Source organism: Ambystoma mexicanum, chromosome 5q (genome assembly GCF_040938575.1).
Source record: "Ambystoma mexicanum isolate Mex_15411 chromosome 5q, UKY_AmexF1_1, whole genome shotgun sequence".
Lineage (NCBI taxonomy): Eukaryota > Metazoa > Chordata > Amphibia > Caudata > Ambystomatidae > Ambystoma > Ambystoma mexicanum.
The window spans coordinates 248162706-248189510 of NC_090933.1; positions in this window are offsets into that span (position 1 = coordinate 248162706).

Sequence of the window (26805 nt, forward strand, 5' to 3'; positions counted from 1 at the left end):
GCACTACCATATTATTTAAGACACTTCTTAGTGGAATATGTGTTTGATAGTAACATTCAAAACAGTGTTTACAAACATAAAGGGCCTCACTTCTGTCAAATTGTTCTTCTACAAACAAATACAGATAAAGTTATTTCCAACCATTTTCTACAGTGTGGTTAATTTTGTTCTCAACATACGCTAGTTGCACCTGAGACTTATGAAAAGTGTTTCGACAAGACACCCAAGTAATGTCAGGTCTTTCAATAGAACACAACTCAAATATTACAATACTTCTTTTATACTGTTGAAAAATCTGATCCTTTGAAAGCATAAAATCATCATTTCCACTTCCTCTAAGTGTTTCATCCCTATACACATACTCTTTTAAATGCATCATATTTATCATTTGCATTGTAAAAACTTCATTTTCTACAGTTGAGACATACAGGTTCATTATGAGTTGGGCGGTAAGGGATTACTGGCACCGGTAGCGAGACCGGTACCGGTAATCTCTTACTGCCCAATTCTGAGGTCCCTTAGAGGGAACCGTAAGGAACGTGTGGTCTGACCACACGTCCCTTACGGGTCCCGCTAAAGGGCCAGGGCACTAATAACGGGCTTGCTAGTCACAAGCCCGTTATTAGCACTCCCTCCATTCCCATTGAGCCCTATGGGTGCTCAAATGGGAATGGGGAATGGTCTGTTCAAGGGGGATTTACCGGTCCCTCAAGGGTCAGAATGCACTGGTAAGTCCCCATTGAACAAGACCGGACTCGGACACAGTATGGGATGCAGCCGTGGTGCTAATAGAACCATGGCTACCGCCCATCTCGCAATGACCCCCATAGTTGGTGTTTTGCAGTCATACTGTTTAATCTCATTTTGATATGATGTGCAGCCAGCATCTGTTTATGATAAAACTGATTTGTCCATCTACTTTTATCAAGCCAAGCTACGGTGTTACCCCAAAGTCCTGTTTTTCATGAACCTCACAGTCATCTATTCTTTGTAGCACCTTGATATGAGTTTGAACATTATATTTTTTGAGCAATACTTGCAAAAATCTATTTAACACGTTACAAGAAAACATATAAATATTGCACAAAAACTTGCAAGTCCATACCTCACAATCCTTCTATTGTTTAATTTTTGACTGACCTCTTTCAGTATGAGAAGTGTGTTTCCACTCTCCACCAAATATGTCACAAAAGCTGTCACATGTAACTAAGCACATGAACGGTTTGCATATTTGTATAGAATGGTATAGTCATCTTAAGCAATTTCTTAAGTTTATTTAATACAAAAATGAACAATTTTCTTTTCATGTCAAAAACTTTCTTAATGATTACTTCTACTTTTTTCTTTTTCGAAGAAAACGTTTTACCACATATCTAGATTTTGGTTTCCTGCTTCTCCAAACAATGGTAAAATCTTGGGAGTGATACATTCTCTTATATATATCCTTACTCCTCTGTTTCAAATTAATAGCACAGTCACTACCTTTTTTTCGAAAATCTTTATTTTTTTACTAGCTGGTAACACATTTGAATTTCTTTTTTATTTTACTTTTAATAAAACATTATCGGTTCCAGCAAAACTTTGTGTTGGCATATCTCTTATTTCATCTTCAATATTTCTAAAACTATCCTCAACACTAGAAATTGTTGCATTATCTACAGGATTTGTAACTACAGATTTGAAAACACTGCTTTTTATGAAATTATACAGTTTAACTCTACTTCCCTGCAGATGCCCCTTTCTTATAGCTTGTTGTTGTTCTTTTCTTGAAGGCATCTTACAAAAAAAGCTGTATATAAAAAAAAGTTGAAACATGAAAATAAAAGTTTCAAGCCCAGGCTAACAGGTAGAGATGCACTTTAAGCGCCTGACTTCCAAGTAACCCAGTGGGATTACAACTCTGGCGGACCGGAAAGTCAGGTGCCGGTAAATTGTAATTCCTTAGGACTCTATGGAAGTGGGGACCACAGAAGCACAGGCACCGTTAATAACGGTGCTTCCATGAAAACTCTGCAGGCGGGACGGCACCCACCCGCAGAGTTGTAGTATGCTGGTCCGGAAACAATGGTGCCAGTAAGCTTACCAGCACCGCTGTTTCTGGACTGGCAGGCTCAGAATGAGCCCCTCTTACTTAAAGCTGCAGAACAGAAAACCCTTTATATGCCCATCAGCACATGTATAATAGTTATTAGCACCCTGTGAATTTACCTGCATGCAGATAATTTTCTTTTTTTTATTCCTGTGAAAATATATACTAAAGTGAGTACACCTCCCACCATAAAAAAAGTACCATCATTTAAATAAAAAAAAACGCTTGTTCCCTTTTCAGATTGCAGCAAACATAAAAAAAGACTGTTCCAAATTAGCCACCATAATTAGAAAAGGAACCTACTACTACTACTCTACAAAACATATCAGCATGTATACCCTCCCTCCACTACCCATTCCCAATATCACTATATTTTTAATGGCTAATGCCCCTTGTAGTGCATTAAAACGCATCAGAAACCTCTACTTAACAGCTAAACGACAACTCCAAGTACACAGCAATAAGTACATTAGTGTTGATATAACTAAACCCTACCAAAGCTTTGTTTCTCCCAGCACCCATTTAATTACTCCTCCTTAGCCATCCTCAATAGAAAACATGCACAATTAAGTACATCTCCTCATTAAACCATTTTCAGCATAATAACACAATAGCTTAATGCACTATCCTGCCCTTCGCCTACAAACTAATAACTACGACTGCTAATCAACAAAGAGATATCAGAATCTACATCCTCCCTTCACTGTCCATCCCCACTGAACTAAACTTTCAATGGCCATATGCCCTAACCAGCCCCAGAAAACTTTCTTAACACACCTCATAAATATTACTGTTTCCCCCAACCCACTATGCAACCCACCACATTACCCATTTCTTACATACCATAACAATTGGACATCCACACTACAGCCACAAAAAAGGGTGTGGTGTATCAAAACCCAATACGTGCATAACAGAGAAACCAGGATTTAGAAAAAAACAGGATGTAGATAACTTGACACAGCAGATTCACGAAAATCAACCATTTGATCTACCTGCAATTCCAAATATAAAGCAGGGAACCACCAAAGTAACTTCCACCACTAAAGAGGTAGGCATGACTGCCATGTGCTCTGAAAGCAAACGGAGGTGCAACTGGTCATATACTTTGCCAACTTCTAATATATCTGCACTACTTGAAACCATACATTTTTCAAAGATACACCTAATCACCAATATAAGGTCATAAAAAACAGCTTAATATCCAACTACAAAGCACACACACAGCCACAAAAGTTATCAAATGTAGAGTTATACTGCTTGGTTTTCTTGAATTTCTTATGCACCCTCGTTCATATTATATCTTCCAATGTCACTAAGAAACAGCCTTTACTTGCAAATATCACATTTCAGTTATCTTACAAAAACAATAATTAGAACTGTACATAAACTGCTCCAAATAATGAATAGATCTTCACCAGAGCCAAACCCAGAACATGTGCACACTCTGAGTTTTGGACTCATATTGTCAAAAGTTCACACAAATGTCACTTTGATAGCTTTCACAATTCAATAGCACAAAAAGAGGACTGTAGAAAGAAAACATGTAAAATGACAAACACATTTCTATTACAAGCTATATCAATCAATAAACCCTAAACCAATCCTTCAAAGAACACTTTATATGATATTTACACAATACTTAAAAAATAAATTTCATTTTCTTCATAATTCTTCCAAATAAAATACCCGCGGCTATGACCTTGGTTAGATGACGAAAACCCACCCATAGTCACGGCTACACAAACTTTTTTTAATGCGCTCAAAAACAAATATCTGAAAAATTACAAAATCAATTCACATTAGCCTTCAAGTGACAACATCCAAATAGAAACACATGTACAAATCTGAAATAAAACATACATAATATAATATGATCACTGCACCAAAATAGAACTGGCTGAAGTCGCGCCTGTAGTAATACACGACGTGCCATTTGCCTGCTCGTTCCCACAGCTATCAAAGACTGCAACATGCGGTTGGTGCACTCATACCCAACGCTAAAATGGGACAGTTATAGACTCAGCTGCACTCACCAAAAATACACAATGTGCCATTTGCCTGCTTGCACCTGCAGCTGTGGCCTGTATCGTGCTTTGTACCTGCAGCTTCAATATGCCTGACCGGGCACAAAGTTTAATTGTTTTCTACCGTAGCCCCAAAAAAAAAGGACAACAAACACATTTCCTTTTCCAACATATTTTAAAAGTTCTCTAAGTGGCTCTTAAAAGAGCCATTGGATTCTTCTACCATCACATCACCAACATTTTCAATCAGAGAAATACTCTTCACCTCCATTTTGATTCAGAACATTTTGCAAAACTTGTCTGTGCTCTTTCTTTAGATGAGTAATTAATTTTCTTTTTCAAAGAGAAAAAAACCTGTGCTTCCTGTCAAAAATATTTCTCTACAATTGCAGCATATACCTCTCATTTCAAACACTCCATTTTATATTATAAAAACCAAAAACCTTGTAAGCCAAAGCTTCGAGAGCTCATCAGCTATGTCCTCAATATCACTATTAACCCTATTCTCAGAACATTCTCCACAACCTTCTGAACAAAGACATTCCTTTCCTTCTAGAATTTGTTCCATATTTCAAATATCAAATACAACAATAAATATACCCAAAAACAGCACTATTTCCTAAAATTGCACCTCACCCATCTACAATTATATAGGCATGTATAAACATCATTCAAAAAAATAAATTCCTCAAAGGCTCTATGCAATTCAAAAGCATCTGGGCTAAATGAAATCCTATTGGCAGCCACACACCACACAAACAATGAGCAACCAATCACAAAGCAAACACACACATTCCACCTTCTTCCCTTATTAATCTTCCCCCATTGCAAATTCTAACTCGGAACTGACAAGAAGTATTTCTCCGTACTACTGGAACAATGGAACAATACATGGAATGGCTGGAGGAGAACTACCCTACAGAAGAAGAAATTAGAAAAGAAGACACGCAAAACAATGCTCCAGACGAAAATACATCACAATCAGGATTATGTAAGTACATTCTATATATTCATATAAAATGTGACTAACAATTATATTTAAATTAACAAATATCAGTCACCAAACACATATCATTTATCTACCTATTTTCAAACCATCAATTGTGTACACAACCAACCCATACCTTTTGAAAGTGTATTATATCTTCAATTGTTTAAAAATATTTCAAATATTTTCAAACAGATGAAGTAGTGATTCAAGTGTCTAGAAGATTCACAAAGGAAGCACCATAACAAGGACCCACCAATCTGATTATGGATTCATTGATAGAATTAAAATAAATAATGATGAATGTACAGGGGTGGGAGTTTAGGTGAAAAATGTGGCCACAAGCTGGGTCCGGCAAGCCTCGCCACGTGCCCTTTCCCCTCCCATGGGCAGCAGCTGTGCATGTGGTTGGGGATGTGGGGGCACCACCATGTCCACCGATACGTCCCGCCGCGTTGCAACATTGTGCAGGACACATGCTGCCACAATGATCCTGTACACTAGTGGGGGTGCATATAGTAGCTGGCTGCCAGAGCGGTCAAGGGAGTGGAAGCGTGACTTGAGCACTCCGAATGTGCGCTCCACTAAGGCCCTGGTTGCAATATGGGCAGCGTTGTATCTTACCTGGGGTGGTGTGGTGGGGTTCCGGATTAGTGTCATCATGTGGTTGCTCAGAGGGTAGGCACTGTCCCCTGGGGAGGTGATAATGGTTGTGATTAGTTGGGTTTGTGTATTTGTCTGTGTGTGACATGCATGCATGTGCACAGGCATTTGTACTCACCTAGGAGCCATGCTTCCCTGCTTCCAGGGCCCGGCTCAGGATGGACATTCTGTATATGAAACTGTCATGGGTTGAGCCAGGGTAATTTGCATAGACAGAGGTGATGATTCCCTTTGTATCACATACAACCTGCACGTTGATGGATTGCCAGGGCTTGCGGTTTCGATAGATGTGCTCAGTGGCCCTAGGTGGACGTAGGGTACATCCACATCATGGGTACAATCTATGGCACCAAGCACTTTGGGGAAGTGTGCCACCCTGTAGAAGTCCTGGACCACGGCCTGCCTTTCCGGGGGTGTTCTGGGCATGTATATGTGCCTGCGGACTGAAGGGCACGCAGCCATGATTGCCAACACCTGGTGTAGGCAGCGTGACTGTGTGGCCTGTGAGACCCCCTCCACTATGGCAGTTGTCCACTGAAATGACCCAGTGGCCAAAAAATGCAGGACATTGAGCTCCTTCTCCAAGGGGCTCAATGCTTGGGAGCACAGGGTGGGTGATGTGAGGTCATCTTCCCACTCCCTGACCAGGTCTAGGATGATACGAACCTATACCTGCCATAGACCTGGTCGTCAGGCATCCCAAAAAGGCTGGTCCTGGGCAAACAAAAAATGCAGAGCCTGGCTATTCTCCTCATCCTGCGGTGTCCCACGATCAGTGCTGCGACAAATGGGGCATTCATCGTAGCTGTATATACATGTTTGTTGTTGCGTGCACTTTTATACTGCGCGCAGGGACACCTTCGCCTGCCTTCGTGTGGCAGACGTGTTGACGCCTGTGCGCGTCTTTTAGCGTGCGCAGGTTTCCCGTATTCGATTCCATGAATATGTGTTGTTTGCGTGCGTGTGGGCGTTCCGTGAATTTCCCTGCAGTACTTCCCCAGTTATGCCTTCTTTTTCACGCGTTGTTCCCCATTCCACGTGTTACGCCCCGTGTCCCGCCCCCTTTTTGTTGTGTGCGCCAACGTAATGCGCTTTGCTGTGCGCATCGCGCACGGCGTTCAGGATGTTGCTGTGATGTGTGCGCCCCTGCGCACCACGCTCGGATTTGCCGCACAACCTGCAGTAAACACACGCAGGCCCTTCCATGAATCACACGCATGCACGTGTGCTTGCTTTTTCACGCTTACACCCGCTTGCGCCAAGATTTCCGGCGCACATTTGTTGGCCCCTCAATATTTACACGGACCTAGGTTTGACTGATTCTACCATTAAATGGTTTGGATTGCGGGGAATGGGTTGGTTTCAGGTTTTTCCAAAATTGTTAAGTCTGAGAAGTGCAGACCTCCCAGACATCATACTAATTCATTGTGGGGGCAATGATTGGGGGAATGTACCACGGGTGTTCCTTACTTTAATGATGAAATAAGACACGGGAAAACTAATGGAACTATTTCCTCACATCTTCTTTATCTTTTCCAATGTCACAAAAAGTCAAAAATGGAGATGGGCCACCAGATTTAATGGTAACATGGTATTATCTCGGAGAAATTTTAATAAAGTAGTTTCAACATTCATGTCAGACCACAATCAATTAAGGATTGCGAAAACCAACATACAGTTCTACATGGCCAATTTATATAGTCATGACGGAGTACACCTAACTGATGAAGGAAATGCAGTGTTCCTTCATAACAACAAAACAGTACTCCCGATGTGCTAAAGTTCTACACTCAAGGTACCCCAAAACAGTCCTTTTAAGGACTACTCATCAGACATAAATAAAAAAATACAATACATATTAACAACAAAAATATTTATTATACCTGTGGCTACAGTTCATTAACTTTTACCTTAGCCGTGGCTACAAAAATTCTGTTAAAAGGAAGACTGACTTCACGTTTTATACTACAATCCATCTTAAATGATTAATACAAAACAACACTACTCATGTACTAATATAAAGTAACTGAAAATAAGAATCATGAAAAAATACACAACAGTAAACTAGATAGGCAAACATTGCACATCCACACAACATAATACCATAAGTGAGAATACACAACCTAAAATATATTGTGTGGCGCATCTAAACTATTTTCTTCTATCTTTCCGCAAAGTCCCACATGCTGAAAAGTCTGAAAACACACATCCAAAATAAAAAACACTCTATACACTTATATTACATTGGTTGCATTTAGGTTCTGAAAAACAAAAAAAAGCACCCAGCTGCATAAATACTCCAAAGAGGATAGAACTTCCTATAGGATCTTCTTAATCCAAGGATTACATACCATACATAATTGCAAAGGATTTCTTTTTTACTCAAATGCCTTACTGGGGACAGTGTATATGGGGATACGCGATGTTATGGTTCAGACAGTTAAATGAAATATAGACATATTTTAACTGTAAAATGTTTATATTCACAAGGTAGGAATGGCAGCAATAAGTTATGTATTTGTATTTTATTTGAGATTCACATGACATTTTAACTGTTGACATGGGTTAGGAACACTGATTTTAAGTTAGATAGGAATTTCCAAGGTTTTGGGTAGAAATGTAGCTGCTTGTAAATTATGTATTGTTTGCCCTGTAATTTACGGGGAAGGAGGTAGCAGGCGGGGTGGCCACGGGGTGTGGATACCCAAATGAATTATAGTAATATGTTGGTAGCATTTCATATATATATCGATATTCTAAGGAAATGCACCATTTGCTCTTTAACTGACTTATAAATGTTAATTCACAAATCACAACTATGAGATTTATAAAAAAAGAAATGTGTTTTGAAAGGGAGAGATTCTCCTCTACAAAATGAGACTAACCATGATATTGTAATAATTATTACAAATATAAATCTAAGTTAATAAGTAATATTTCATTGCATATGTTCATGTTAGGTGTCTCTGGATTTGTGAGGATTGTGGGAATTGAGAAATCCATATTTCATATCTGTGTCATGTTGCCGTGAGGAGATATGGAAGAAGTGATTATGAGTCCAAGTGTATAGTCCAACCTAGTCATTGGTTCTGAAATAAAACCAACCTACTAAACTTAAGGGTGTGCTCTCTGGGAGTGATTGCCTGTTAAGCAAGCCAATGGAAAAATCTGACCGATCAAAAAGTGTGAGGTTACTGTGACATAGTGTGGAAATAATACACATTACATTTTCAGAAACACACAGGGTGTGAGGGGGAGCTATGTAGGATTGTGACAGCTAACAAAAGGAGAACCCCTGTCTGCCTTGTTGAGTACTGCGATTAGATGATATCTGGAGATGATTGGGCCTTATTCATGAGGGAGCCTGAATCGCAGGATCACGCCTTAGCTTAGGTGTTTAGGAGTTCTTCTCTAGGAAGAGATAGGGTCTGTCCTTCCAGACAGCCGCTTCGCCCCCTCTGCAGTGACAGAGAGTGAGAGTGGGTTCTCCGGAGGGCCGCCTTCAAGAAAGGAAAAAACTCCAATGGAGAAAAATCATGCAAAGGACTAATATGAAGAGGAGGGAGGCAGGATACGCAGAAGCCAAGTCTGGTCAGGATTAGCACACGGCAGAAATGAGAGATAAGGAAATATAGCTATCAAGTCAAATTAGCAGGCAGGATAGCAGGCTCAAGGGGAGAACAATGTGGAAGACAGAGCAATAAGGACAGTGGGCTAGAAAACGGAAGCAAAACAGCATTGTAGCAACAGCGGAGAACATTGTGATGGATTAGTTTACTGGTGTTGCAGCTTCTTGTAGCTGTCGGCATAGTGTGCCGTGGTTCTGGAATCCCTGCATCACCACGTACAACCTAATGCTGGTGCCATCTTGGAACGAGCACCTGTGTCCAAAGCCGTTGCCATCTTGGGATGGCACCTGTGTCTGATGCGGGTGTCATCTTGGAGTGTGAATGGTCTGTTTCCATCTTGCCCATAGAGACAAACAATAATTAATTCTGTCATCATGCCCCTTCCAGATCCTGAGAAACCTGACTCCCAGGGATTATTCAGATGAATGCGTCTCAGTAAAAGAGCCTCAAATCTGCTGGACTTATCAAGTCAAGCCGATCATCCTTGACGATTGGACGAGGCTTCACCTGAGCCTTCTGAAGAGGAATTCCAGGTTTGTAAGCCTTCAACAATGAAGTGTGAAAGACACGGTGGATGGGCTCCCAAGAATGGGGTAAACACAGACAGAAAGTAACAGGATTGATGACATTGCTGATAGGAAAAGGTGCAAAGTATCAAGGGAACATTTTATTTGCCTTAGATGAGATGGAAGATATTTGGAGCATTCGTCCCCTTCTTTATAAGGTAGTAATGATTTACACCAGAAATCTGCATAATGTTTGGTATCAGCTTGAATCTGTTGCAGATTATGTAAGGCCTATTGTTGGGTTACCTGAAGTTCTTTTAACATGGCATCAAACAATGGTAAGGAAGAGTCTTTGTTGTAGGAAATAGGTATCTATCTAGGATTAAAGCCATGTGCACAAAAGAAGGGGCTCATTCCCAGAAAATATTACAATGAATTACTGTAGGAGAACTCAGTGGCAGGAAAATGGGATGTCCAGCTGTACTGTGTGTGGCAGTAACAAAACACCAAAGGTATTGCTCCAGAGTTTGTTTTACCCTTTCCGTCTGACTATTTGATTGTGGGTGGTATCCTGAAAATAGATTCCTTTGAATGCCCTAAGTTTTATAGAGTTGGACCCAAAACTTGGAAGTATATTCAATACCTCTATCAGAGGTTATGGATTCAGGAAATCTATGCAGAATAAACATGTCTTGGAGAAAAAATGTGTCTCATCTGAGAGGACAAAGGTATTTTTTTGAGTGCTGAAATATGGGCTACTTGGGCTTACAGAACATCCATTTGGTAAGGGAAGATCCACTATAAAAACTGTGGAAATCTTTTGCAGGGTTTGGTAGGTAGAGCCGGTTGTAACAGACTTCTAATGGATTTATATCTGGGGGTCTTGCTTTGTGCACATACAGCATAGTATTATTGTACGTGTGTACTTATTGTTTGAAAATGGGCACCCAAAACTGGTGTTGTAGTAGATCTATTGTGTGATGTATTCCTCTATGGCCCGCAACCTCAGAATCATGGCATGAATAGCATTTCTAGATAGAGAGGCAAAAGATGATGTACAGTGGTTTACCCTAGAGCAAGAAGCCTTCCTGAAGAGTAAGTCCCCATTTCCTACAAAATAGACCACCTAGTCGATGCCATAGCAAGATCCAAATGAATTTTCTGCAAAAAGGAGTCAATGATCATGATGAAGGATATGTTGGGGAGCATCTTTTTATAAAGAGGTTCCAGCACAGAGGAATCGATTCCCCATTTGGAGAGCATATCTGTGACCAGGTTTTTGGTTCCTAGGATGTAAGTCATAAAAAAGCGATATTGGAAGAGAAAATAGGCCCAGTGGAATTTGTCTGCTATTCGTACACTCAAAGGACTGAAGCATCTGTAGATTTCCGTCACAGGTCCTAATCTAAGTAATTTCTTTAGCTGCAAGTAGGAGATGATGCCATTCAGAGCAGGCCAATTTGATGCCTGATAACTCAGTCTCCAGGACTGAATACTTCCTTTCGGCATCAAACAAGGTTTTGGAGAAAGATATGTGGTGTTCATCATAATCTTCCAGTAGTTGCTTTAGTACTGCTCCAACCGCCCTGTCAGTGCATCAGTCACGGACATGAAGGGTTTATGCATATCAGGATGGGCTAGAATTGGTGCGTTGGTGAAGACCTCCTTTAAAGATTGAAAAGCTGTGTTGCTCTTTCCATCTAAGATGAATTTATGATCTTTTTTCAATGGGTTTGTTAAAGTAATGAGTTTTGTTGAAAAACCTAGAATGAATTTGCGAAATAAATTGGCTAATCCCAAAAATGGTTGGAGTTCCTTAACGGAAGAAGGGGTTCTCCATTTCAGGGTATCTGTGATCTTTCTGGGATCCATGGTAACTCCCTGAGCCAAGAGTATGTACCCCAAATAGGGAAACGAGGTAGCATCAAACACACACTTTTCTGGTTTGGCTTTCAGATGATTCTTTTTGAGACAATGGACTTCCTCCTTTACATGGCCGAAAGTGGTCTTCAGGGCTGCATGAGAATAGCAAACTATCTCCCAAGTATGCAATCATAGTGTACAGGAGCGGTTCAGAGAAAAGTTGGTCAATAAACCTTAGTCAAATCTCAGGGGCTTTGGCCAGCCCGAATGACATTACAGAATATTTGTGCTGGATGAAAGGAGTTCAAGAGGTGGTTTTGTATTCATGCCCTTCTTTAATCCTTATGAGATAGTATGCATATTTGAGGTCCATTTTGGTGAATATCTGGACCCCTTGCACTACCTTCAGTATGTTCGGTATCAAGGGCAGAAGGTGTTTGTCCTTAAGTGAGATACGATTCAATCCTCCTTAGTCAATGTAAGGCCTCAATTCCGAGGTATCTTTTTTGGGGATGAAAAATAAAGATGCCCCACTGAAAGAGGTAGTCTCTTGGATAAATCAGTTTTCAGATTTATTGTAAAAAATCCTTTGGTGCTGCCTTTTCCAATGGGGACAAGACAAACATGAGACTGAAAGGTACCAAAGTATTTGGGAGAAGATCGATGGAGCAGTCCTCAGGTCTGTGTGTAGAAGGGTCTCAGATGTTTCTTTCTAAAATATTTGATGGCAGGAAGCATATTTCTGCAGAATATCACACACTAGCAGAATTGCCCTTGTCCCTGAAAGGTCCTGATCTTGTAGGTGGGTGGGTGGTGGGCAGGTTGAAATCGACTCGAAGAAGTTCAGTATTCTGAAACAAGAAAAAGAGTATGTACAGTCCAGTTTATGTACTGGTTATGACGAAAAGCCAAGGGATCCCTAAGATCAGCAGAAAATTTGCTCCCATATGATTTCAAATTACAAAGTCCCTTGATATTGCACAAAATGCATTTTCAGATCAACAGTGTTCAAGACAATGGGACCCACTTCCAATGGTGTTCCATCACCCCCTTCTACAAGTAGGATGATAGGTTTCTCAATTCAAGAGATTCCCATATGTTTTTCCCAAACACGCTCAATGATTATAACTGCGGCTCCTGAGTCCATGAGGGCAAGTACTTCCATAGCATGGGTGTCCTGAAACCAGAGCAGTACCTTGAGAATCATCAATCAGTTATATTGTGCCTGTGTTGTATGGAGGGCCGTGTGTGGCGGTTTAATGGGACTCTTATTTCACTCCAAGACCATCGTCCCTTCTAGGGTCGGGAGCTGGAGTTTCCCTGTTTATTAGGAGGAGTTTTGGGGCAATGTCTCAAAAGATGCGATGATGAGGCACAATGCAAACACAATCTTTTGGTTCATCTTCTGGTCTTTTCTTCTTCTGGGAGTCTCCCATGTGCAGCTCTGATATGCATGGATTCAGCTGCATATGAAGGAGGAATGGATACAGCTTCAGGCGATGTGGGCGGTAAGCAACGAGACATCCCAGATTTATGTTGCCTCTTCTCCGTTTTCTGCTCCTGAATGCAGAAATCCATTTGTAGCACTAGTTTGATCAACTGCTCAAAGGACAAAGCTCTGGGAACCCTTGTTAGCTCCTCTTTAGTTCTTCTGTTAAGTCCCCGTGCAACAGGGTAAAACATGCCTCCAGGCTGTTTCTTGAGCTAACTGTTTAAAGTGTGTGGTGTATGTCAACACATCTAGACTGACTTGGTGAAAATCCAATAGACTTTCCTGAGTGGTATAAGTCAAACCAGGTCTGTCAGAATACGTTCTAAGGCTGTAATAAATCCATGGTAGTTATTCAGAAGAGGGTCATCCACAGTGTTTAAGGGTGTTGCCCATGATAAGACACTACCACCCATATATGTGATGAAAAACCCGACCGTAGACTTGTCAGCTTGGAATGAAGTCTGCTTTGAAGGAGAAAAAAACAGTGCAGCTGTCTAGAAACTCTTTGAGTTTTTTGGGGTCTCTGTGGTATTTATCTACTTCTGGATCCCCTCAAAAAGGTACCTGTAAGTAAGGTGACTCGATTGGTAAGAGCTTGGCCTAAGAATACATTGTCATCCTTGAGCTTCTTTACATCAGTAGTGAGGTTCTGGACTGCTGCAGTTGATTCTTGCATTTGGTCCATACGGGCTGTCTGTTTTTGGAGTCACCATCTCTCAGGATCATGCCTTACCTCAGGTGTTCTGAGTTTCCCCTCTGGGAAGAGATAGGGTATTTCCTTCTGGGCAGCCACTTTGACCTCTGGAGTGACAGAGAGTGAGAGTGGCTCCTTCGGAGGGAAGCCCTCAACAAAGGAAAAAACTCCAATGGAGAATAATCTTACAAAGGTCTGAAATGCAGAGCAGGGAGGCTCCAGGATACATGGAAGCCAAGTCTGGTCTGGATTAGCACACAGCTGAAATGAGAGAGAAGGAGAGGTAATCAGCAAGCAGGTGAAACGTCAAATGAGCAGGCATGATGGCAGGCTCAAGGGGAGGTCAATGTGAAAAACATATGTGAGAAACTTGAGGGCATTCTCACTCCTACTCCCCTTGAATCCTCTAAGCAGGGGGTGAGGGAAAGACCATCACCTTTGGATCCTGACCCTGGTGTGGAAAAGTGAGGGAGGGTGGACAGTGCTTGGGGATTGGGAGTGAGATATATTCAGGTGAGACACAGTATTCCCCCCATCCCTTCCAGGAAGAACCCTCTATCCCCAGGGCAGTAATGAGGTATTTTCATACATGTCCTAGTGACCAGGAAAAGGGCATGAGATACCCAAATGTAACAGAAAGTGAGGAGAAAGGGTTAAATACAAGATGGGTTCCAGAAGTATCCAAACAAAATTAAAATTCTAATTCTGGAAAGGGCGAGGACAAAAGGTCCGGTAATGTTGGGTGAGGCGAGGATTACTATTTTTAAAGACCTGTCCTCCCTGACCCTCACCAAGAGGAGAGTGTGTCTTCCCTTGACGAAATGGCTAAACAGAAAAGGGGGTCGATATAGATGGCGATTTCCATTTTCTATTTCCTTTGAGTTGGAGGGCCTGAAGTATAGACATGCCACGAAGGAAGAAATCAACAGAGCAATAGGGGAGCTGCTTGAGGGGGAGGATGGGGCCTCGGGCTCACAAGACGAATGTGCAGTGGAGAGACAATAGCATATCAAGGGCTGCAGAAGGAAGTGGGTCTCCGGATCGAGGACATTTTAGAAACTTAGCACCCCCTCGGTGGGTATGCCATGAACACTTTTCGGGCTGAGGTCGAACATCGGCAGTCGCTGATTGAAGGGGCTAATGGGTCGGTTGGCCTGTCGTAAAATGGGGGAGCGAGTGATCTTTATGGGGGCCGGATGTTCGCATTCTAGTACTATTGTTGGGATAGAAGGGACTGGGGAGATTGTAGGCAGTTGTACGTTTTGAAAGCTGGCTGATATGGGGGGCACGGTTGGGGCACTTGGGATGGAGGTGTCATGAGCAGGGGCCCGGGTTTGTGGTTTGGTGGTTCAGCACCCTTCTAGTGTGAGTAACTGTGAGGGGCCGGGTGTCTGATGTGAAGGGGGTTAGCGGGAGGGAGAAGAGGCTCCAAAGGGGCATGGGGATCTTGGTGCTTCTCGATCTGACAATGATATACGCATACTTACATTCTGACATGTCACGACGGGGAGGGTCTGCTTCTTGGCGGACAACGTTCTGGGGGACAAGACTTGGGTATGGCTGATTTAATGGGGGAAAGGAGGGACAGCTTGAGGGTGTGTATGCTGAATGTGAAGGGACTCAACTCCCCAGCCAAGCGGTCCCTGATTGCGAGGGAATTTAGAAGATTGGTATGGATGGCCTATTCCTCCAGGAGACAAAATATCTGAGCAGCGAAAAATGTAGGATCCCCTGTGCTTTGGTGGGGGCAAATACTGGGTTTCGGGGATAACAAGAAATACTGGGATTGGGATCCTGGTCCACAAGGGGCTTCGCATGAAAGTTACTAAGGCGTGGGAGGCCTTGATCTCTGTTCTGATTCAAAAAATCAGGTTCACACTTGCCACTATACACTCCCCTAATCAGGGTCGACAGAGGTTCCTGCAGAGAACCCTAGAAAAAATAATAAATGAGGCCAGGGGACACCTTATATTGGGAGGAGACTTTAATGCCTGGAGCGATGCCTGCATGGAAAGACAATCCCAGCATCCCTGGGAACATGAGCCCCAGAATCAGGTTGGAAGGGAGCTGGGAATGACAATGGAGCCCTACGGGATACAGGATATATGTCAGCACCTACATCCACGTGACAGGGGGTTCGCCTTTTGTTCTGCCCACATGGGACCCTAAGGAAATAGACTATCTATACATCACCAGGCACCTGTGGATCTCGGCAGTGGGGTCGGCAATCCAGTTTGTTCCCCACTAGTTGGTCGGACCATGACATGGTATTGGTTGATATTGGATGGAGTGGCCTTTGTCCTAGGGGCTCAAAGTGGAGATGCAATGAATCTCTGTGGGAGGACCCTTGCTTCAGGAAAGAGATGGAGAAGGGTATCAGAGAATTTTTTGAGGTTAATGATACTCTGGAGGTCCGAAATGACATCATCTGGGATGCAGCAAAGGCTACGAGGAGAGGACTTTTGATCTGAGAAGGGGCCCGCAAGAAGAGGGAATGAACCCTCATTGAAAGGGGATTAAGGGAAAAAATAAGGTCACTGGAGAGGTGGGCAATATCGACCACTGACAGTAGGGGGGACCTCATTCATGAGGCGAGGGGTGTGAGTGAGGAATTGAGACTTCTTGAAGAAGGAAAGATAGTCCACAAGTTACAATTCTTGAAACAAAGGTTCGATGAGAAAGGGGACAAGGTAGACGCCCTCCTGGCAGCTAGGTTACAGGGACAGCGGGCAGAAAGGTGAGTTACGGTGGTGGAAGGAGGGGGAGGGTCTTGGAAGACTCAGCAGACGGGATTCAGGAGGCATTTGCCGCATTTTATGAGGATTTGTATAGGAGCCAAGGGGAGGCGGGCAAGGAAGAGATTGGGAACTATCTGTCAGACGCCCGACCCTCCCTGTTCATGAAAACAGAGTCAGAAACCCTAGAAGCTCCAATCAAAGGAAATTAAATTACAATGGCCATCGGGCTGTTGAAGTTAGGTAAGGCTCTGGGGGAGGACGGGTTCATATTTGGCTTTTATAAATCCTTCCTCCCTGCTCTGCTCCCCTTCCTGACAACATTGTTTAATGATATCCTGACCACAAGGAAAGTGCTGTACTCCTTTACACAGGCTCTTATCACAGTGATACCAAAGGAGGGCAGGGTCCCCCCGGGTGTGCAGCTCCTACCGTCCAATCTTTCTCCTGAACATAGATGCAAAAATGTATGCCAGGATAATAGCCGCAAGGTTGGAAGGACACCTGCCGAGACTAGTCCATTTGGACCAGGTGGGGTTTGTTAGGGGGCGACAAGGGGCAGATTCCAATGTGGAAGACCCTACACCTGTTTAATGAGGCACAGGACTGGGACGGCAACCCCACTCTTCTCTCTGTGGATGCTGAGAAGGCCTTTGATAGAGTGGAGTGGGATTTTTTAGAGGCGGTACTAATCAAGTTCAGCATCAGTAAGGGATTGATAAGGGGTACAATGGCACCTTACTCCTCTATGAGGGCAAGTTTGGCTGTGAATGGGGAATACTTGTGTTGGTTTAACTTAGAAAGAGGGACAAGACAGGGGTGCCTGCTCTCTCCTAGTCTTTTTGTACTCTCATTGGAACCATTAGCCCGCATGTTGAGAGAGGACCATAGAATTGAAGGGATTGTGGTTGGTGAGCAGTTAGGGCTGTGTGCAGATGACATGCTCCTCCACCTGGTGAACCCATTCACATCGATGCCGGCAGCGGTGGGCCGAATGGAGGAATATGGGTGCATGGTAGGCTTTAAAAATCATTTGTAGGCCCACACCAGTGAATTCTAGGGCTCATGTGACAGCTGCATATGTAGACTACCAACACAGGGCGAACAAGCTATTGCAAAGGGACATAGATGTAGGAATAAACCCCTTTAATTTGAAACTTCTGTTGATTATGTGTTATAAGGCTTTAAAATTAACAAAGGCAAGTTGGTGCTGTTCCCCGGTGGATAGAAGAAAGGACAATTATTTAGGGCACTTTTCCCCACTGGGTATGGAGGTCAATGTGGGATCTTTGCGGTATCTTAGTATCAGTGTCATGAGAGGTCTTGAGGGTCTGTATGATGCTATCTTTTCTCCACTGATGACTGCCCTGGAGAAAGATTTGGAAAAATGGAACTGGTTGACCACATCCTGGATGGGATGGCTGAATGCGATTAAAATGGTGGTTCTCCCCAAGATCTTGTATCAGTACCAGATGTTACCAATTGAGATTCCCGACCTCTAATTCAAGGTGACCAAGGGAACCCTTTTACGGCTCCTGTGGCAGGGGAAGAAACCCACAGTTTCTAGCGATATCCTGAGCCTCCCAAAGAAAAGCAGGGGTGTAGATATACACCTATACTATAAGGCCACTCAGCCAAGGGTCCTGATTCTGCACCTTAGAGGGCAGGGTACACGCAATGGGTGGGACTGGACAATCATTACCTATGACCTGCCACGGTGGGAGAGTGGCTTTGGGGGTCCCGGGCAAAGTTACTACGGAGGATACATGAGCACCCCATCCTGTGGACTATTTGAAGTATCTGGAGACAGGGGAAGGGGATGTCTGGGGTAACATTGTGGCCCTCATCCCTGGGCCATCTCTGGGTGCCGGGATACAAGATGTAATCCCAGATCCCGCTAGGTTCCAGGCATGGTATGAGGCAGGCCTGGAAAGGATCTAACAAATGTGGAAAGGTGGGAGATTTATCACAATACTGGAACTAGAAGAGGGTCTAGGGATTAGTACACTCTCCACCTTCTCGTACTTACATTTGTAAGGGATCCTGAGCACGGAGGCATGGCATAGCAAGATACAGAGGGAACTCACGCCCTTTGATCAACTCTTGGATACACTAACAGAGTCTAGAGGAGTGATTAGGGTGCTGTATAGGGCATTGATGGGCACAAGGAGGGGTGCAGTTGATAAGTTGAGGATGAAATGAGAAAGGGATATGGGGTTGGACCTGGATGGGCAAATATGGTTGAAGATGTGTCATGGGCCTTCAAGACCTCAGTATCCTGTCAATATAAGCTGCACACCATAAAACTATTGCAGAGATGGCAATATGACCTGGTTAAACTAGCCAGAATGTATCAGAATGTGAGTCTGTTGTGTTGGCATGCATGCAGGTCAAGATCCGATTATTGGCAAATGTGGTGAGGTCGAGTCTTACTGGGATGAAGTTTTGAGTTGGATCAGGGACATGGGTGGGGTTACTAGAATGAAAGCCCCTATACTGGTCCTGTTCAGGTTGGAGACTACATCAGGCTCCAGAGAATGGTCACAGCCTTCATCTGGCGGGAAGGGCGTGTCCGACTATACATTGCAAGGGAGTTTAGCTGCCAGGGAAGAGTGAGTGGATTAATGTAGCCCATAATATATATGTGATGTAACGCATATTAGCAGCACTTCATGGGGTCCCTGGATCGATTGAAATGGAATGGTCAGACTTCTGTTCAGAATATATTCAGCAGGATTGAAGAAACACTGATGGGGAATGGGGAGCGGGGGGGAGGATGACACCCCAAGCAATGAAAATGGGAGAAACTATACTCGAATTTGAATGTGATTATCAGATTAAGGAACATTTATGAGATAAGATATGTGACTGAAAAGTGGAGATCTGGTCAGATCGGGGAAGGGAAAGAGGGGGCAAGGAGGGTAAGGAGAAGAGGGGCTTTGTGGGTAGAACACACTAATTTAGGTTGCAAAATTGGCTGTGTAGCCCTGTTCTTGTTATGTTTGCTAAAATTTCAATAAAGTTGAAATAAAAAAAAAATAAGATGGGTGACACATGGTATGACAGAAAGATACAAGGAAAGAGGCTACCCTGAGTCCATTATCAAGAAGGCAGAGGAGAAAGTACGTAATTTGGAAAGAAAAGACCTTTGTACACCAAAGGACAGATCAAAGGGAATCCCATTCCTTTACGCACTAAGGTACTAAGAACAGAGTCATCACATAACAAGGATGAATAAGAAGAATTGGAGAATAATCAACCTGGATCCCCAATTGAAGAGACTATTTCCAGAACCACCCATTATTGCCTATAAGAGGGGCCGGAACTTCAGGGACAGTTTAGTGAAAGCTGAAAGACCAAGAATCGACAGCCAACGTACACTTACAAAGAAGTGTTGTAACTGCAACAACATAATGAAGGGAAGCTACATGAGACACCCATCAAATGGACACAAAATCCCCTTACAGGACTTTGCAACATGTGACACCAAATCAATTATCTACAGTTTGAGTTGCCCATGTGGCATCTACTATGTCGGACAAATACAAAGAAAAGCCAAGGAAGGCTGGAATGAGCATAAAAGCAACATAAGAACAAACAGTGTACACTCACCGGTAGCCAGACACTTTGCCTTAAAGAAACACAACATTGCCCAACTGTCATAAATCACCAATGTATCAATTAAAAAGGATACGGTAACCAAAAAAGGATACAATTTGGTAGGGCTCTTCCGGATCCTATTTTCACACGACTTGATTGTAGGTAGGTCAATTTAGACCTTCCAAATGATACAACTCTCTCACTGAATGAAACAGGCAGAGAGATGGATCACTGGAAAGGGTGTGGGACTTGTGTAGGAAGTATGCCTAGGATAGATAAAGTATCATAAGAAACTGTCCCAATCGAATTACTAAGATAACACAGTATTAGCATTAATTCAGACACTGACCTTATGGCAAAACTGAAGTAATCCACAAAAGTTTCTTGAAGAAAACCAGGAGTTGAACAAACGACAAAGGAAGGGAAGATTAGTAAGGGAGACTTATCCCGAACGGCACGAGGCTCTCGCTAGATACCGGGTTGGTGCACCACAGGATAGTGTCCAAAGTACTGTGCACAATCACCTTCCAATAGTTCATGAAATACTTCCTTTCCCACGAAGAACAAAACTTAGAATTTCACCTGTTAACTGTCACAGGTACCAAAGGTTCAAAGTAGTTCAGAAAACCACGTGCAGGATTGCACACGATAGCATACACGCAGCCAGGCCAGCCGCGCTTGGAGACAGGGTTTCCGCGTGGAGATTTAGCACGCAGCCCAGGATAGCCGTGCTTGAAAACAGCATCCGTGTGTAGAGCTTTAACACGCGAACAGGATATACGCAGCTCAGGACAGCCGCGCTTGCAGACAGCGTCCGCGTGGAGATTTGGCACGCGAACAGGATTCACGCAGCTCAGGACAGCCGCGCTTGCAGACAGCGTCCGCGTGGAGATTTGGCACGCAAACAGGATTCACGCAGCTCAGGACAGCCGCGCTTGCAGACAGCGTCTGCGTGGAGATTTCACACGCGAACAGGATTCACGCAGCTCAGGACAGCCGCGCTTGCAGACAGCGTCCGCGTGGAGATTTGGCACGCGAACAGGATACACACAGCTCAGGACAGCCGCGCTCGCAGACAGCGTCCATGTGGAGATTTGGCACGCAAACAGGATTCACGCAGCTCAGGACAGCCGCGCTCGCAGACAGCGTCTGCGTGGATATTTGGCACGCGAACAGGGTACATGCAGCTCAGGAATTAGCGTGTGGAAAACACGCTCAAAAAAGGCCAAAGAAGTTGCTGAAGGGAATGCGAGAACGCAGGTCCGGAGTTCAGCTACAAAACGCCAAAATTGACTTAATCAGAAGCAGCGATCGGAGTTTCTACGCTGCTTATGTACGCACTGCCGTGATACACGTGACGGAACTAAGTCACGTGAATTTTAACAACGTGAAAAATGCAGACGTCGTTTTCCTGGCAATGCATCGAACAACCTCCATTTTGAGTAGAATGGTCTAGTGGTTCTATGGGCGTAACTCATTTTGTATGGAGAGGTCGTTCCTGGTCCAGAGTTATGTCCAGCAGGCATGACAGTGCCACCCCCCAAAGGAGCAGCCTCTCCCCTTTTCGAGTGGAATCGCCTTAATAAAGCAGAAGCATGAATGTTAGACAGAGGTTCCCAGGATCTATCCTCGGGACCATAACCTTTCCAATCCACCAGATAACACGGTTTCCCAGACCGTAGCCTCATGTCGAGTATGTCTTGTACTTCATATTCGTCTGACCCTTTCAGAGAAATAGCAACAGGCCGTATAGGCAATCTAGTAGCATCCGAGCACGGTTTGATGAGAGACACGTGGAATACAGGATGCACTCGCCACCGTTGTGGCAATGCCAGACGGACAGCAGCCGGATTTATAACGTGGAGCACTTCATATGGTCCGATGTATTTAGGCAACAATTTCTTTTTACCGGGTATCCTCAAGTTTTTTGTGGACAGCCATACCTTCATACCTGCTTTGTAGACCGGTGCAGGGATTCTATGAGCATCGGCATAGGTCTTATCTCGTTTTTTAGCTTGCTCCAATTGCTGCTTAACTTTTGTCTGTAGACTCTTTAGATCTCTAATATTACGTCCTGCTGCAGGAGTATCCAAAGACAAACTGGAATCCAAAGGAATGGATCGTGGGTGTTGCCCATACAAAGCATAGAAAGGCAAAGTACCTAGGGCACTATGGTAGGAATTGTTATAGACGAACTCCGCTGCCGGCAGAACATTGAGCCAATCTGACTGAAACTGCAGGCACAAACATCGCAGATATTGTTCCATAGTGCTATTGACTCTCTCAGTCTGTCCATCAGTTTGAGGGTGATAAGCACTAGACAACCTGTCATCAATTAGTAATGCCGAATTTAGTGCTTTCCAAAAACGTGACGCAAATTGTGAGCCCCTGTCAGTGATTATCACTGAAGGTAGACCAAAAAACGGAATATATGCCGGATGAAGAGATCAGCCAGACCAGCAGCTGTTCGTACACCAATACAGGGGATAAAAAGCGCCAATTTTGTAAAGTAGTCCACCACCACCCATATGGTATCGTAGCCTTTATTTCTTGGAAGTTCTACCACAAAATCCATTGATATCATGTCCCATGGTTTTTTAGGAACAGGTAGGGGCTGGAGTAAACCCACTGGTTTGCCAGGAGTGTTCTTGCATTGACTGCATACAGAACATGTTGAAACATAATTTATAACATCTTGCGTTATAGACGGCCACCAACACCATCTTTTCAGCAACTCTAGAGTCTTCTTCTGTCCAGGATGGGCGGCAATCAAGGAATCATGACCCCAACTGAGGGCCTTGTTCTGAGTGGTACCAGTTGGTAGATAGAGTACTCCTTGTTTGAAAGGCAAACCATTGTATATATCAATATTCAATTCCTGAATCAATTGTGGATTTAGTTTCACCCACTCCTGTAACTCGTTTTTTAGGGAAGGTTGTGCAGAACAACTACATATCACGTGATCTACCAACAACTTATTTTGCACCGATGGTTCTTCTTTCACCTCTTCACCGATGCGAGACAAAGCATCCGACTTGACATGTTGTCTGGCAGGGCGATAAGTAATTCGAAAATCGTATTGAGCAAAAAAGACATGCCATCTGGCCTGTCTAGCTGTAAGACATTTCATAGTTTTGAATGCCTGAAGATTTCTATGATCCGAATACACCAGCACCTGATGTTTGGCCCCAAGAAGATGATGTCGCCATTCTTGGAAAGCATCCTTGATTGCAAGTAATTCACGCTCAGTGACAGTATAGTTTTGTTCATATGGGGTAAGTTTGCGAGGGAAGAAAGCAACTGGATGCTCCTCCTTGGTTTCTGCACAAACCTGCGAAAGTACAGCTCCTGTAGCGACACTGGAAGCATCTGCTTCAACGATAAACTGACAATCCGGATCAGGATGTTGAAGTACAGGTGCAGTGGTAAATGCTTCCTTTAACCTCTCAAAAGAAGCTTGGGCATTTTGGTTCCAACAGAATGGAACTTTGGGACTAGTTAAAGCTGTCAATGGAGCCACTGTTTTGGAGAAAGAACGAATAAATCTGCGATAAAAATTTGCAAAACCTAGGAATGACTGTAATGACTTGACATTGTGTGGAACAGGCCAATTCAATATGGCCTTCACTTTGGAGCAACTCATTCGAACACCTTGATTGGTAATGTCGTAACCCAGAAATTCCACTTCTTGTGTATGAAAGACACATTTTTCAGCTTTAACAAAAAGTTTGTTCTCTCTCAGTCTTTGTAAAACAGCTAACACGTGTTTAACATGTTCTGGAAAAGACGATGAATATATCAAAATGTCATCCAAGTAAATCACCACGAATTGGTCCATCATATCTCTGAAGATATCATTTGTGAAGAACTGAAATGTGGTGGGAGCGTTACAAAGACCAAACGGCATCACTAAATATTCATAAAGGCCGTACCGCGTCTTAAAAGCTGTCTTCCATTCGTCTCCTTCGTGAATGCGAACCAGATTGTAAGCACTGCGCAAGTCCAATTTAGAGAAATACTTGGAAGTTCCTAATTGATCTAACAGAACGTTAATCAGTGGTAAAGGGTACTGATTCTTTATGGTGATGTCGTTAATAGCCCTGTAATCAATGCAAGCCCTTAGATCTCCTTCCTTCTTTGGAACAAAGAATAAAGGAGAGGCAGCCGGCGATTGAGATGGCCGTATAAATCCCATATCAAGAGCTTTATCGATGTATCCTTTCAAGACAACATCTTCTTTGGGAGTTAAAGAATAAACTCGACCAGTAGGGATTTTAGCTCCAGGAATTAGTTCAATTGGACAATCATACTGCCTATGTGTTCTGCCTGACCTTTGTCAAACACATCAGCAAAATCTGCATATTCACTTGGTATATGTGTACCGCTCTGATGTACCACACTAATAGTGGAAATTCCCTCCATAGAGGCCAAAATATGTGATTTATTTGATACCACCTGACTGGTAAAGCAATGTTCATTGCAAAAAACGGAAGGATATTGGATCAATCCCGTAACCCAGTCAATGGCGGGATTATGAAGAGTCAACCAATTAAGTCCAAGTAATATTTTGTATTGAGGAGCCGCAACGACATAGAAGACTATTTCCTCCGAATGACCCTTTGATAAAGTCATCTGAATAGGTACAGTCTCCTGAGTTACCATACCGGAAATTAAGACTGATCCATCCACAGTATTAACAGTTTCAGGTTTGTTCTTGTCTATAAGGGGTATAGAACATTTCTTGGCATATGTGATATCGATGTAATTATTAGTGGCTCCAGAGTCAACCATAGCCTTGGAAACCAAGTTTTGATCATCGAAACGTAAAGTCATCTCAACAGCTATAGGTGCATGCGCTGGAAATGTAATGGAGTCCGATGTAACACTCGACACAGGGACTCCTGCTACTGTCGAGTTTTGGCGTTTCCCAAAGGCTTATTTGGTTTTTTAGGACATGCCGCCAGTAAATGCTCAGATGAACCACAATACATACATAAGTTATTTTTTCTTCGGTTCTCTCTTTCTGCTCTAGACAACCGGCCTCTAACCGCACCAATTTGCATTGGTTCAGGATCATTCGAAGAAGCTGCCGGTGTATCAGAATAAACCGGTGCATGAAGGAAAGGTTTTCTCTCTCCTTTGCAGGCATTTCTTCGGGCATCAATTTGGAAAATGAAATCAAGAAATTCTGAAAAACCTGTAGGAACCACTGGGACCGTGGACAAGGCATCTTTGAGTTCTTCTGAAAGACCCTTGTAGAAAACAGCCGTCTTCTTGTCTTCTGGCCAATGGGTTTCGGCTGTTAATTGGTTGAATCGTGCAAAGTAAGCCAACAGAGGTTGAGTGCCTTGTTGTAGATTCAGCAACTCCAGATCTGTGGCTTGAGTAGCGTAGCGCATATCAAAGACTTTGTTCATAGCCGCCAGCAGATCATCGCAATTGTACAACAAGGGGCTATTTGATTCCAATAAAGGATTTGCCCAAGCAGCAGCTATACCCCCCGAATGGGAAAGCACGAATGCTGCTTTAGTAGTTAGATCGGGAAATGAATTAGGCCGGCAAAGGAAATGAAGTCGGCACTGATTAACAAAAGTTCTATAGGTTTTAGGATCACCTGTGAACCTTTCCGGGGGAGCCAAGGGAAACTGTGTGGGCATAACCACTTTAAGAGTTTCCTGTGATAATGATGGTGTCGTAGTCCCAGATCCAGATGCAATGGCTACTGGAACCTGTGCTCCCTGAGGAGTGGCATGCATGGCATCTTGCATAACATCCATTCGATGCCGTAGCATGTCCTGTGCCGTAATCATTTCATTTCTCAAGTCAGTGATTAACTGAGTCAAAACAGTTAAAGGATCCGTTCCCTCCATGGCTTCTGATTCTGTCATAAATCCCCAATGTATCAATTAAAAAGGATACAGTAGCCAAAAAAGGATACAATTTGGTAGGGCTCTTCCGGATCCTATTTTCACACGACTTGATTGTAGGTAGGTCAATTTAGACCTTCCAAATGATACAACTCTCTGACTGAATGAAACAGGCAGAGAGATGGATCACTGGAAAGGGTGTGGGACTTGTGTAGGAAGTATGCTAGGATAGATAAAGTATCATAAGAAACTGTCCCAATCGAATTACTAAGATAACACAGTATTAGCATTAATTCAGACACTGACCTTATGGCAAAACTGAAGTAATCCACGAAAGTTTCTTGAAGAAAACCAGGAGTTGAACAAACGACAAAGGAAGGGGAGATTAGTAAGGGAGACTTATCCCGAACGGCACAAGGCTCTCGCTAGATACCGGGTTGGTGCACCACAGGATAGCGTCCAAAGTACTGTGCACAATCACCTTCCAATAGTTCATGAAATACTTCCTTTCCCACGAAGAACAAAACTTAGAATTTCACCTGTTAACTGTCACAGGTACCAAAGGTTCAAAGTAGTTCAGAAAACCACGTGCAGGATTGCACGCGATAGCATACACGCAGCCAGGCCAGCCGGGCTTGGAGACAGCGTTTCC